Source organism: Cuculus canorus, chromosome 10, assembly GCF_017976375.1.
Source record: "Cuculus canorus isolate bCucCan1 chromosome 10, bCucCan1.pri, whole genome shotgun sequence".
Lineage (NCBI taxonomy): Eukaryota > Metazoa > Chordata > Aves > Cuculiformes > Cuculidae > Cuculus > Cuculus canorus.
Window position 1 is genome coordinate 10,607,246 of NC_071410.1, and position 12,505 is coordinate 10,619,750.

Genomic DNA, 12,505 nt, shown 5'->3' on the forward strand with positions numbered 1-12,505 from the left:
TGACTGATGCGGGGGCTGGTGGGGCTGCTGCTTCATCTCTGGGAGCAGCAGATATGTTGCTTTAGAAAAAAGGCTGCCCCTTTTCTTCCAGACACTCTGGCTGCACAAGTATCTAACAGGTAATTTATGGTCGCAAATATGTTTTGGCTCCTCACTGTTGATCCCCATCAAGCCTTGTGGCATGGAGAATGGTTCCTCTGGTGGGGTGCCGTGGTGGGAGATGCTGTGGTTTACCTGCTGCCCTGTTTGGGGGCTTTTTATGAACAAGGTGAGCTAATATCCTTCTTCCCACAGTATCCCAGCGCTCCTGGGAGAGGAACGTCTGAGCCTTTGGTGATGGTGGTTGAGGAAACCCAGCCTGAAGTCAAACCAAGAGTCCTTTTCTGTAGAGTCATGTTAAGGAGAAGTTTCCCTTTTTGTCTGTCTTACTGTGTGTATGCTGAAATGAGTCATGGCTTTAGAGGACATCTTTATATCACATTAATCTTTTTGTGTGTTTTTCTACAGCGATCAGAGAGAATGAGGCAGGCTAATGGCAAGAGATTTAAAGTGTGATATTTTGTGATAAGGAATTTCAGTTCACTAGGGCTTGTCTTTTTAGTTACATAACTAACTTCAATGAATATAGGTTTTAAGCTTTTACTTGAACCATCAGTGATATGAGCCTTACAGAGAGAGTGTAACTTTACAGAGCATTTTGAGCCCAAACACAGAAAGGCCTTTGCCAAGTTCTTTTGCTGAAGCAGCTTTGAGATTTGAACCTGAGGAGTTTGGCCCAGTGGTTACTGGAACGGATGCCACACCGTGGGCAGGGTGTCCCGGGGACACCAGAGACAGGTAGGCTGCTCTGGACCCTTCCATGTGCTGTGCCAAATGGGCTGGGATTGCTTTGGGTTCAGGTGGCAGCCCTTGTTCTGAACGGCCTTTTCTGGTGTTTACTCTGCACTTGAGATATTCAGACTGAGCACTGTTTTTTGCAGTGAGAGGCCAGACCGGGAATGGGTATAATGTGAAGAGTGTCCGAAGTGGAGGAACCTCCTTGACCAGGCTGTCCCTACATTGTTACCAGAAAGCTGGTTTTGTCCTCTCTATCCCCTCCCCAAATTCAGATAGGAGACTCATTAAGGACATCATTACAGGACTTTTTTTTCCCCCATGCAGTCCTGCATCCTTGAAATACAAATGGTTTCTGTCAAACTCTTGACTTCTGGCTTTGCTTCCACATACCCGTCAATACAGATCTTCATTAAAATAGGCAATGTTAAAATAAGAACATGTTTCTGTACATGCCTGATTTGGTCTCTGCCTGACCCTTTTTTTCCTGATGTCTTTAAAATAACAGCCTTTGATCTAGAAGAATCTGGCCATTTAAATGATAGTGCTCTGAAGGATTAGATGGATTTTACTTAAATGTGCTGATTAAATTACAGCCAAATGGCAAAACTGCTAATAATAAAGTAATTTCTTGTTGAGATCTGACCTGTCAGAGAATAAAAAGCTTTACTTCCTTACCAAGAATATCAGCTCAGATATCTTCCTACTAAGTAGGAAGAACTGGTAGAGATGGGACTGAGACCAACCGTCTGGATGTTACTGAAGGAAAATCCTTTTCTTTCATTAAGGAACTTAAGGGTGCAACCGGTTTATATGGCTGAATTGTCATTATCTGTTGAAGTTCAGCATTCCACAAATATAGATAAGATAGCCATCATGATAAACTGTTAAGGAAGTCAATTGGCTCTGGGGGGCTGAGAACTAAGTTTTTATAGCCTAGAAACTAGATAGCAAAGCTGCTTTTCAACAGAGATGGAAGGTACAAAAGGAGTGCCTCCGTTTAAAACTCTTTAATACATTAATAGTCAGTGATCTGGAAGAAGCAGCAGCACAAATTACAGATGGGAGACAGTTCTTTATCAAGCCAGAAAAACGAACTATGGGATTCGTGAGTCCCTTCAAACTGACCCAGTTTAACTGAGCAATGACCGTGGTGGTGGCAGACCAGAGCAAGCAAGTAAGGTACTGTTGGAGTAATTAGGATTGCCTAGCTGTACAGATAATTTCTCAAGTTAGCAATATCATCTGAGAAGGGAGACCTAAGGGTGTGTTGGACAATGCAGTGAAAACAGCTGTGCGGAACTTGTGGCTGCCAGGAAAGTAATAGTTACATTTCTGTTTTAAACCTGTATATGCAGGAATTTTTATCTTGTGTTTCAGGACATCACTGCACGTGTATAGTGGTGCATAGACTGTCCTATTTACTGTTTCCACGTAACTGGTGACTGTGACAGTTCCTTTGAATTGGAGGAGTGGGTATGAGTGGTCTATGCCGCCCACATGGGTTATGATGTATTTCTCTGTCAACTCAGAACTGAAGCAGGAATGACTGACATGCTGTGGTGTGCTTTGCTGAACTCTGTCTCATAGTCCATACTTCATTTAATCTCTATTATTTTGAGATTCAAATGGATCTTTTTGCTTTTAGCCCTTAAGCACAGCGTTCGATCCTTCAGCTGTTCTTTTATCTGAAATCCTAAAGGAGCAGAAACATTGCATAGGTGTCCAAACCTCCACATGGAGACCTTTGGTGGAAGACAGGAGTCAAACTGTTCTTTCACACACTCGGGCATGATGGACTGCTCTTGTTGCAGGAGCTGTTTGGCACCTGAGGAGCAGGAACACAGGAACACAAGGTGCTATACTGTGGCACCTTGTTGCTGGATCCCTTGCACAATGGTGGGTCTGTAATGGAGATAACATCTCTGGTAGCCAAACGGATATTGGAGGGACTGGGAACTAATTTCTGCTGTTTGAGTGCCAAGAAAGGTTAATGTTGGGGGACTTTGATTTAATACCTGGCTGATGGAACATGCACAGAAGAGACTTGATTGTCTTGCTGTTCCTCTTTCTTCTTGGCTAAGGCTTGGTTTCCTGTGGTGCAGCTGTCAAATCCAGGACTGATGTTCACACTTTTTAAAGCTCACTTCCTCCCTAGATGTCATTCCCTACATCAATCCTTGGACCAGATGTTTTATCTGCACTGTGAAGTTGGAGTCTGAAGAAAAAGGTGCTTATGGGTCTCCTGCCTTTCTCCCTTTTCTCAAAAAGATGACTGCAGTCCAGAAAGGAGAGGGACCTCAGGAGAAAACCAGACCTTTAATAGCAAGTAAGTGGTAGGTTGGAGGCTAAGGCCTCCCATCATGTCCTGTCTTCTGTTCCTTGTCTGCGATCTGTACTGAGGCCACGTTGAAGGTCTTGGTCAGATGCAATTTGCTGAAAGGAGCTCTGACCAGAGCTAGTGGACCTGTCCTGAGTGGTCTTCTCTTCCCCCCCTTTTTGAGAGAGGAGTCTACAGGACTCAAATGCTCCTTCATCCTCCTGTGTCCAGACAGAGAAGGGGAGAGTAGGATGGAACAGAAGGAGGAACAGAAATCCTTGCCAAGTTGGTGTTTTTAAATCCTCCTTGTTTCTGTGTACCAGTGCTAACACCTTCCCACCCCTGTGAGCTAAATTCATCTCCATGCATACAGTTCTCCAGCCCCACAGTCGCTCTGGGTGGCAGCTGATGTGACTGCCTCTCCACTGCTGGAGCGTTCAGCTCACTCTGTCTGTGAATCGCTTTGTACAGAGGACACCTTTTCCCAAGAGAAGTCAGACACCTCTTGACTTGCAGTAAGGAATCAAGTTTCTGGCTGAGATAATTTCTCTGGATAAGTCTCACATTCTTTTTCACTTTGTGTGTGTGTGTGTGTAGATATGATTTATTTATTCACTTACATATTTTCAACTTCTCTCTTTCACCCCTCCCAAAACCCCTTCTGCCCATGTCATTAGAGAGCAATGTGAGCTGCTCCCACACGGTGGCACTACTTGCCTGGCTGTGTCCCTTCTGCCTGGCCACTGAGCCTGGCCACCAGTTGCCCAGGGAAAGGCCTGTGATGGGGCTGCTGGGTTGCCTTGAGAGCAGTCGAGTGAACCTTGGCATCCGTCTCTCTTGGCCCTCTGTACATGGTGCAGTTGGTTGGTGAATAACAGATCTGTCTGGTTGATGTTGTGCCCCTCCTTGCAGGATCTTGGAGATGGGTTCCCCACTGGGTTATGCCAGCTTTAAAAACATTGTGTGATGAGAACAGTTCTGCTCATCCTTAGCTGGCTCTGAGCAGTAATTCTCAAAGCTGCTTCTCTGTTCGTGGTGGTGGGGCCAAACGCCTCCTGTTGCTCCTGTTTTCCCTGCTTCAGCTCTTCCTCAGGTGCCTCTTGTTGCTTTTCACCGTTGCCATGCTGAACTACTTTTCCCAAATATGAGCTCTCTGCAGCAAATCCAACAAGCTCCACCCGCATCTTTCTTTATCAAGAAAGGGAAAAACTTCTGCAGCTACACCAAGAGGATTTAAATGTTGGTGGCAGTTTGCACACTTGTCTGCTCAAAGAGTAGCTGCACCAGCCCTGCTAGCAGAGTATCGCGCTGCGCCGAGCTTTACTCAGGAGATCAGAATGAGACTAGTGTGGTCCAGGGGAAGCTGGAAAAGAAATGCCAAACTTAATGGCAGAAAGACAGGCTACAGACTTGAGTGTGTATGTAATTCCATACAGGAGCACAAAACCCCCCCTCTAGATAAGGTATTATTTGTGGCAGTTGGTGTATTAAAGGCTGCTGCAAGTGGTGAAGCTCCCATCTGGCTCTTCCCTTTTCCATGGAAGGCAAGACTTGAAAGGTGGAAGAAGCATCATGCTGCAGTAGTGCAGACAAAGGCGGAAGAGAATTGTAGGTCCTTAACACAGAGGAGCAGGGGGATGTAATGGAGTGGGAGAATGTGAGAAGGCCAGTGGAGGATATTTTTGTGGAACTGAAGGCTGTTTCAGCAGAGTGGATGTGGTCCAGTGCAAGGTAATGAATTTGTGGCTATTCATCCCTGCTGGTTTGGAGGATTCTGCAGAAAGCAGGGCAAAGTGGGTTGAAGAGAAGTGACTTCTTTGTAAAGAATGTAGTGAGCTTCTTCATTGATCTGTTTACTCTTAACTTCTTCAGACCTGGCAAAACTCTTTTGTATTGCTGGTTGTGCTGGTTTTGTCTGGCATAGAGTTAATTTTCTTCAGAGTAGCTTGTGTGGTAGTGCTGTGATTAAAACAACCTTGATAATACACCCGTTTTAGCTATTGCTGAGGTGGGCGAGCAGCTACGTGGGGCTTAGTTGCTGGCTGAGGTTAACTATGATGTCAATCATTACAATTCCTGTACATGCACTCTCCTCCCACTTCAGGTGGAAAAAAAGGAGCATGAGAAGTGTTGCCTGAAAACAGAGTTCTTGAAATGCCAACAGGAACCAGCACTGCTTAGAGCTCAGAAGATGGAAGTCTTGCCCTGCAGCGAGAAATGCGCATGTTACTGCCAAGCTGTGTGGCAGAAACAGAAAAAAAAGATGGTGAGGTCTGCAGAGGAGAAGGCTGAACTGATGGAGAGACTCAAGAATACAGAGATGCTTTTAGGGGTACGGGAGGAGGCACAGGTTTCCTGTAGGGGCCCAGAAAAAGAAGATGTGAAGAGATCAGAGCTATGAGCTGGCTGGTTGGCAGTCCCTGTTATCCCTAAGGTGTGGGGAGAGCGCAAGAGTCATTGTGGGCTGCTATTACCATAGAACACTGCTTCCCTGGTATCCGTCACCCTGCTGTATAGGTAACTGGGTTATAAGTGAGGATCCTGCTGTTGTGAGGAGATGGAATCACTGGAAGAATCCAAATAATTGATCTGGCTTCCAAGATGCCTATACTGTGGCACCTTGTTGCTAGATCCCGTGAACAGTGTTGGGTCTGTAACGGAGATAAGAATAGAATGGAGCAAGGAACCCCACTGCACATGGTACTCCTGGCATGAAGGGGAGTAGCAGCTGGGTGTGTGATGGGAGGTATCTGATCCAGGTTCTGGCCACTGAATCTCCTCTTGGCTTTTGCCCTCTTGCCCAGAGTACTGAGGAGAAACTTAAGAACCTGCATATGAATGTGAGCTGGCTTCTCTTTTTATATTCCCTCCCTCACTTGGAGCTCCAGGATATTAACTTTGAGTTGGATCAGGTGGATGAGATCTTGCAGACCACACTGGAGAATACAAACCTCATGTTGGAGCAGACCCGTCTCTCCTGCCACTGTGGCTTTTGCACGTGATCATTAATAAAACCCTGGTTTCTTTATTTGTCATCATTTGATCATCATTCTAGTGGGGCAGGGGGTTCTCCTCACCCTCTTCTGGTCTTGCAGGACTTGCATGGTTCTTCTGCTTCCTATTGCTTGGGACTGGGGTTCCCTGGGTGGTGGTAACCCACAGGTAGTGTGAGCAGAGGGGACTGCAGCACAGCCACAGCTCTGAGCGCAGCCAGGCTGGGTCGCATCTGGCCAGCAGACACCCCCAGCGGCTTCTTTACTTCACTCCTTAGCAGTCTGGGTTGAGTAGCAGAGAGGCAGGGAGACCCTGGCTATGGCTGCCCAGCTCTTGGGGCAACAGGTATCCCAGGAGAGCGCAGCCTGGGCACTTCTCTGCAGCTGTGCTGGAGTGTGTTTTGACCAACACAGCTCACTGGCTTGGGCTACAGCAGCGTGGTGTTGAGGTTCAGGATTTGAGCCTTTTCACCCCGAGACGCAGTCTTGAGGCCATAGGGCTGATCAACCCACGCAGCAGCTAAACTGGGTCCCTGCCTGTGTTTTCCTCTTGAATGCGCCTGTTTGTTTGTTAAATAATGTAGCAACACAAGGTTCCTTGAACTAAATTTATCTTCGCATGTAGCTATGGGAACAGTTGGTAGTACAGTGACGCTGAGGCTTGCAGTCAGATCTGAAAGGCTCTGGGCTAGCATGGCTGAGCCCAGCTTCCTTCAACAGATGCTGCGTAGCAGCTTTGCCTTTAAACTTTCCATTTAGGCTTATTTTCTTGGGCTCTTCTTTAGCCAGCAGCATGATGATCCTTTTAACCTGCAAAATGTTGAGGATCATGGGGTGTTTGGAGGAAGACATGGGGTTTGAGAGCAGCCAGACAACACAGGGAATGAGTACACTCAGAGTAAAGGATGCTGCAGCTCCCTGACCTGCCTCCAGTATGGTTCATGGGCAAGTGTGTATAGTTCAATATTGTTCAAGCCTGTACTTACTTCCAGCTCAGAAACTTCCTGAATCAAACATGCTTTCCTACAAGTATAAAGTGACTGGCTAAAGGAGCTGTGGAGAACCCCCCCTTACAGTCATGCATTCATTGTCCTTCCTGAAGCGTGTTCTGTTGCCCAGAGTGTGGGTACAGAGGAGACGGTGCATGGGTGGCCAGCACAGCATTGCTCCTTTGACTCAAACACTTCATTTTCCTCGAAAGGCATGAGATCTTGTGACAGAAACCAGTGGCTTAGGCGGTATAACCAAGCATGTGTAGTACACATTGCCTGAAAGAGTTGAGCAATACACCGACGTGGGCAGAGAGTACATGATAAGAACTTTGTCATGTCCTTTCCCCAATGGCTGGACTTAGACACATTACTGCATAAGTTACTTTCACTGTTGCTAGTGGAGATAGAAAGGATTTGTCTATACAACTGTGGTTTTAATCCCGTCTGTAGATGCTGTCTCTGTGTCTATTTTTCCTGATTTTCTGTCTGGTTGAATCCTGCTTTGTTTTCAGCTCATGTTTCTAGATCTCAGGGCTGTTTCTGTGACCTCTCTTGACATTTTCAGATTGTGCTGTTTACTTGTGTTTTAAGGTGAGTTCTGCAGGTGGTGACACTTGAGCTTGAAGGTAGCTTCCTTATGTCCCTCCATTCATGGTTTGAAGATAGCATTTCTTATCTCCATTCATGTTTAGTTTTTAGCTTTTGATCTCGCCAGCTGGAGAGATCCTCAAACCACAGGACTATGCCCTCATCACATTCAATTTTCAATAGAACTGCTGATGATATTGAATTTGCACCAGGATTATCCAAATGAGTCAAAGTTTCCTTTCACAATGGTTGGGACACTTGCATTAGTTTTTATGGTTGCGTGACATATGATTTCTGAGGTGTGAAAATAGCAAGTGATCTTTGGGAGCTGTCATGCTTCTGATCATGCTAGGAAGTTTTACCCCCAAAGGCCATCATCCTTTGAAGCATCTAACCTGGGCAGAGGAAGAGACAGACCTCTATTTTCTTCTCCAAAGCTACTTCTGAAGAAGAGAATGCCCACATGTCCTTCAGTCTTGATCTCAGTGCTCTTCACAGTGCATATGTATCAACCTAATAATCTTAGAAGCTGCTGCTGCTCCTCTGTACATCTTCTTTACTCCATCCCTTTATAACTAGCTCTGGGATCTGAACTTTATCTCTAATACTACCTGACCTTATTTTTATAGATTATTCACAGACTTCCCCAATGTTTGCATGTCACTTTCAGAGCCCCCCCCGGGTTAGACCCCATCTCCAGGAGGGAGCTGTGGTACAGCCTACACAACTCAGAACTCCTCCTGGTTAGCTCCTGCTTCCCAGGGAAAGGAGAATGTATGCATGACGTACAGAAAACAGATGCTCAGCCATTAAAGATAGGAACGGGCTTTGCTGAATGAGGAGGTGGTGAGCAAAGGGCAGCTTTGATGCAAGCAACAATTGGCAGAGATCTGTGAGCCTATGGAAGCATTTAACGACTTGTGAACAGTTATCAGGCTTCATACTCTCACCTCCCTGTATTACCAGCAAGGCAAAATATGTGTTCCTTACAGCAATATGTGGGTCTTTTGACATTTTTTGAGCTGATTTGTTTTCCTTAGTGTAAAGAAATAACACCCAAAGTGGTTCTGTGAGGGAGCATTTCCTAAGTGGACGGAACTTGGCGAACAGTGCAGCTATTAATTTTCCATAGATAAGCTGATATCAAAGTACCTAGTTTTGAAACTTGGTACTTGTCTCCTGCATCTTTCAAAGCTCACTCAACAGTGCCCATGCTAGAAGGCTGATGCCATAGTATTTCGGGGAATTAAGTTGTGTAGTGAAGATAAATATTTTTTGCAGGTGAGAAGGTCAGAAAAACATCTCAAAAATAAGGCTTTCCTCTCCCGGCGCTCTTTGCATAGTCCCTGCCAGTACCATGCAGTGCCCCATGAAGTCCTGGGGCTGTGGCCAGCAGCCCTGGCCAGGCTTGGTCTGTCCTGCCCTTGGTTCCCGGTGCTGTGCAAGAGGTGTGCAGGAGCAAGCCAAGGAGCCAGGGAAGAGCAGTGCTCCATTTCCCTGGTCTCATGCTGCTGTAGGCAGTGCAGCTCCCTCTATCCCAACAGCGAGCTGGGATCTTTAGCACTGTATTTTGTGGGCAGCCTCCCTCTGCTTTGCAAATACCTCCCATGGGAAAGCCTAGATGCGTTCAGGGATGGTTGAGGATAAACGTCTCTCTTTGTATAAGACTAGGCTGCCTTTACAGTGTGTTTTGCTCTGGTTATTCCTTCTTTTTGGCTTCCCTGAAGCCTTTACTCAGCCAGAAGCACTGAAGTTGGGTGGATTAGCTGTATCTGCCTGTGACCTGTGTGGTAAAACAGCTATTTTCAACTACAGACTTACAAGCCAGAAGTTAGCCCATGGGATTCTAGTCACCCTAGCATGCCTGGGAGAGGGGATGTTTCAGGTTTGGGAAGGAAGCTGTAACTCACAGCAAGACCCTTGTTTGTGAGCAGGCCCTGGGATGTCCAATAAAGGGACAAGGCTCCTGTAGCCAGCTCTGCACAGGGAGGTGGGAATTTAATGTGTGTTAGCAGGCTCCTGGCAGCTGCAGTTCTTCATGTCTCGCTCCCCGGGGCTGAGCTGCAGGGGTTTGCGCTGGGAGCCACTTTCCCCTTCCAGTGACTTTGTTTTGCAGCAGAGGTGTCCTCCACCTTGCTGAGGAACATCACCAGCCCCAAAGTGCCTGCTCTGCCAGCCTTGAAAACAAGGAGCTAGTTGATTTTCCATCTGCTGTCTCTTACCTACTGGCCTCCCCCATGCACCGGCAGCCGGTGCCTCCTCTGCCTGCATGGAGATGGAGAGGGCAACCTTGCACAGGCTGGTGACCAGGACTGGGGTGAAGTGACTTGCCTGTTTGCAATCTGGAAACACCATTAAAATAAAGTGGGGTTGGGAAGAGCAGAGGCCAATGAGGAAGCATTCAGTCATGGGGGAGATCAGAGGTTAATTGCCCCCTTGCCTAACCAGTCTCTGCAAGATGTTGTGCCTGGCATCGGCTGCAGCCAGGGGAAAATCCAAAGGCAGTGTCTTCATTCCTATAAAAGCATACTGGGATAGCTGAAAGGGCATGGGAGCATTGTGGCTGAAGAGCCAGTGAGAACTGCCATCTGCCTTTGGCTCTGTAACGCCTGCAGAATCCCTAGGCTTCTCTATACCTTGGAAAATACTGAAAGCTGGAACTGTTCCCACCACTGCAAAAGGAAAGGGCTAAAAATTCAGGTAATGAAAATACATCTGCAGGAGCGATCTTGGCAACACTTGCCAGATATAGCCAGTGGTGTGGGACTTTGGTTCAGTGACCTGAGAAACCTAGAGATACAGCTTTTCTAGGAAAGCAAGTTCCAGGCAATCATGCTGTTTGTGACGTCAGTCTTGTCCTGCTTTTAGCCTTTTTTAGCAGGCTGGACATCCCAGAAATAGAGGGTGTGAAAAATGGCACCTGCTTTGAGGAAAGATTAGTTCTCAGGTGTGGGAAAATCTTCATTAAAGTACACCTGTCCTCTGAAATCCTGAGTGGAGATCAGAGGCAACCATGGAGCTAGTCAAGCATCCCTGTTTTCTCTGCTTACAGTGTGACTCGTTTCTTCCATACTCCGGGTGCACAGCAGAGGGGCTGGGCTCGGTCTGAGTGTCTTCTTGGTACGAACCTAGGTTAGCAGCTGCTGAAGTGCTGGTGCCTTTGAGTGTACTCCGATCATGGAGATGACAGGCTGGTAGATTGGATTGCTTGGGTTGACTTGGTGGACTGGCTAATGTTGTCGCAGCTCAGTTTGTCCATGGAAATTTGTTTGGGACCCCCTGGTCTTCATCTCTTCTGTGCAGCACAGTGCTGTTTAAACCATCAATCAGCAGTGGAACTGTTGAGAGTGTGGGATAATTTCTCTTAATTTCTCTAGGCCAGTTCTCCAGGGCAGATTTTGGCTAGAGATGGAGTCTGTTTTCACTGATATTTCTGTAAAATCACTGAGAGAGCTTATGTTTACACTACTATAAAAGTTTGTCTTGCTGATAAAGCTCATTTTGCTTGCTGAATTGGCGTAGGTATTACTGATAAAGCCTGCTCTCGCTGCTACAGATTGCACATATGCTAAGTTTGCTGGGATTACTAACCTGAAGCTCCTCTGATTAGACTGAAATTATGGAAAGTTATGATGTTTATGTGGTGCCTGTAAGATCAAAGCTCCATGCCCTCTTCACAAGTATCATGGTTTGCAGAGATAAAGAGTTTTTATTACTTTCCTGATAGATTTCCAAGCTGTTGCTCAAACTCAGCCAGGAAGGTGCTTTCTAGCAATCTCTTCTGGTGCACCCAAAGGTCTCTGTCCTCTGCAGTGCTATGGAGTTCATTCTGCCCCATTTCCCTGATATCTTTTATTAGACACCAAAAGATCCTTTAAAGCACCTTTAAATAAGTGACTTCCAGGAGGCTATGGAAAGCCAGGAGTGTTTTCCGGAAGGCTACGGAAAGCCAGGAGTGCAATTGCCAGCCCAGCATCACAGATGCCCTGAGGTGAAACCATAGGGCTGTTTCCTGGGCTTGAGTATCTTCACCAACCAGGACATCAGGTGGGATCTGGGGCATGGCTGGGGCAGGGAGGGCATTTCCCATTCCCACCAGCACAGTCCATGATTTGGGCTGTTGCTTAGCCCAGTCCAGGAATCAGGATCTGAAGTGCCTGAGAACAGCCGCTCCCTATAGTGCATCCTCTGCTGCTTCTAAGAAAGCTGCTGTAATGCCATGGGTAGGAACAGTTTGTCCTCTTCAATGCCAGCCCTGGCTTGCCAAGGGGCTGGGAGGCTCCAGCACAGCATGGGAGGCAGCTAGGAGAGTGCCATGACTGGGAGGAGGGTGGAGGAATGTGGAGGTCCTTTCCAAGTGCCTCTGCCCATCAGGAACTTGGCCCAAATTTTCTTCCCCCTCCTTCCTGGGGCCTGCGGGCAGTGACGGACTCTCCCAGCACCTGGCCTGATACTCCTCAGAGAGCTTGCATGGATTATTTGTTGCTGCTTCAGATCAGCTGTGCTAGGCAGGAACAAGAGGCAGGTTGGAGATGCCAGAAGGAGCTAAGCTCTGCTTTCCTGGAGGGCTCCAGGGAGGCAGAAGGTGTGGGATCTGGCTGGGTCTGGGACAAACCTGTGTCCTTTCAGCCCCCCGGTATCCCTACGCAGTGTTCTGCATGACAAGAGGCTCTGCTGGTGCAGAGCAGTGGCCAGTGGCTGCGAGGCCAGAGAAGCAGGAGGGTGATGGTATTGCCAGGGGTGCTGTGAGTGGGGTGCCCAATGGGCAAGGGCTGGAA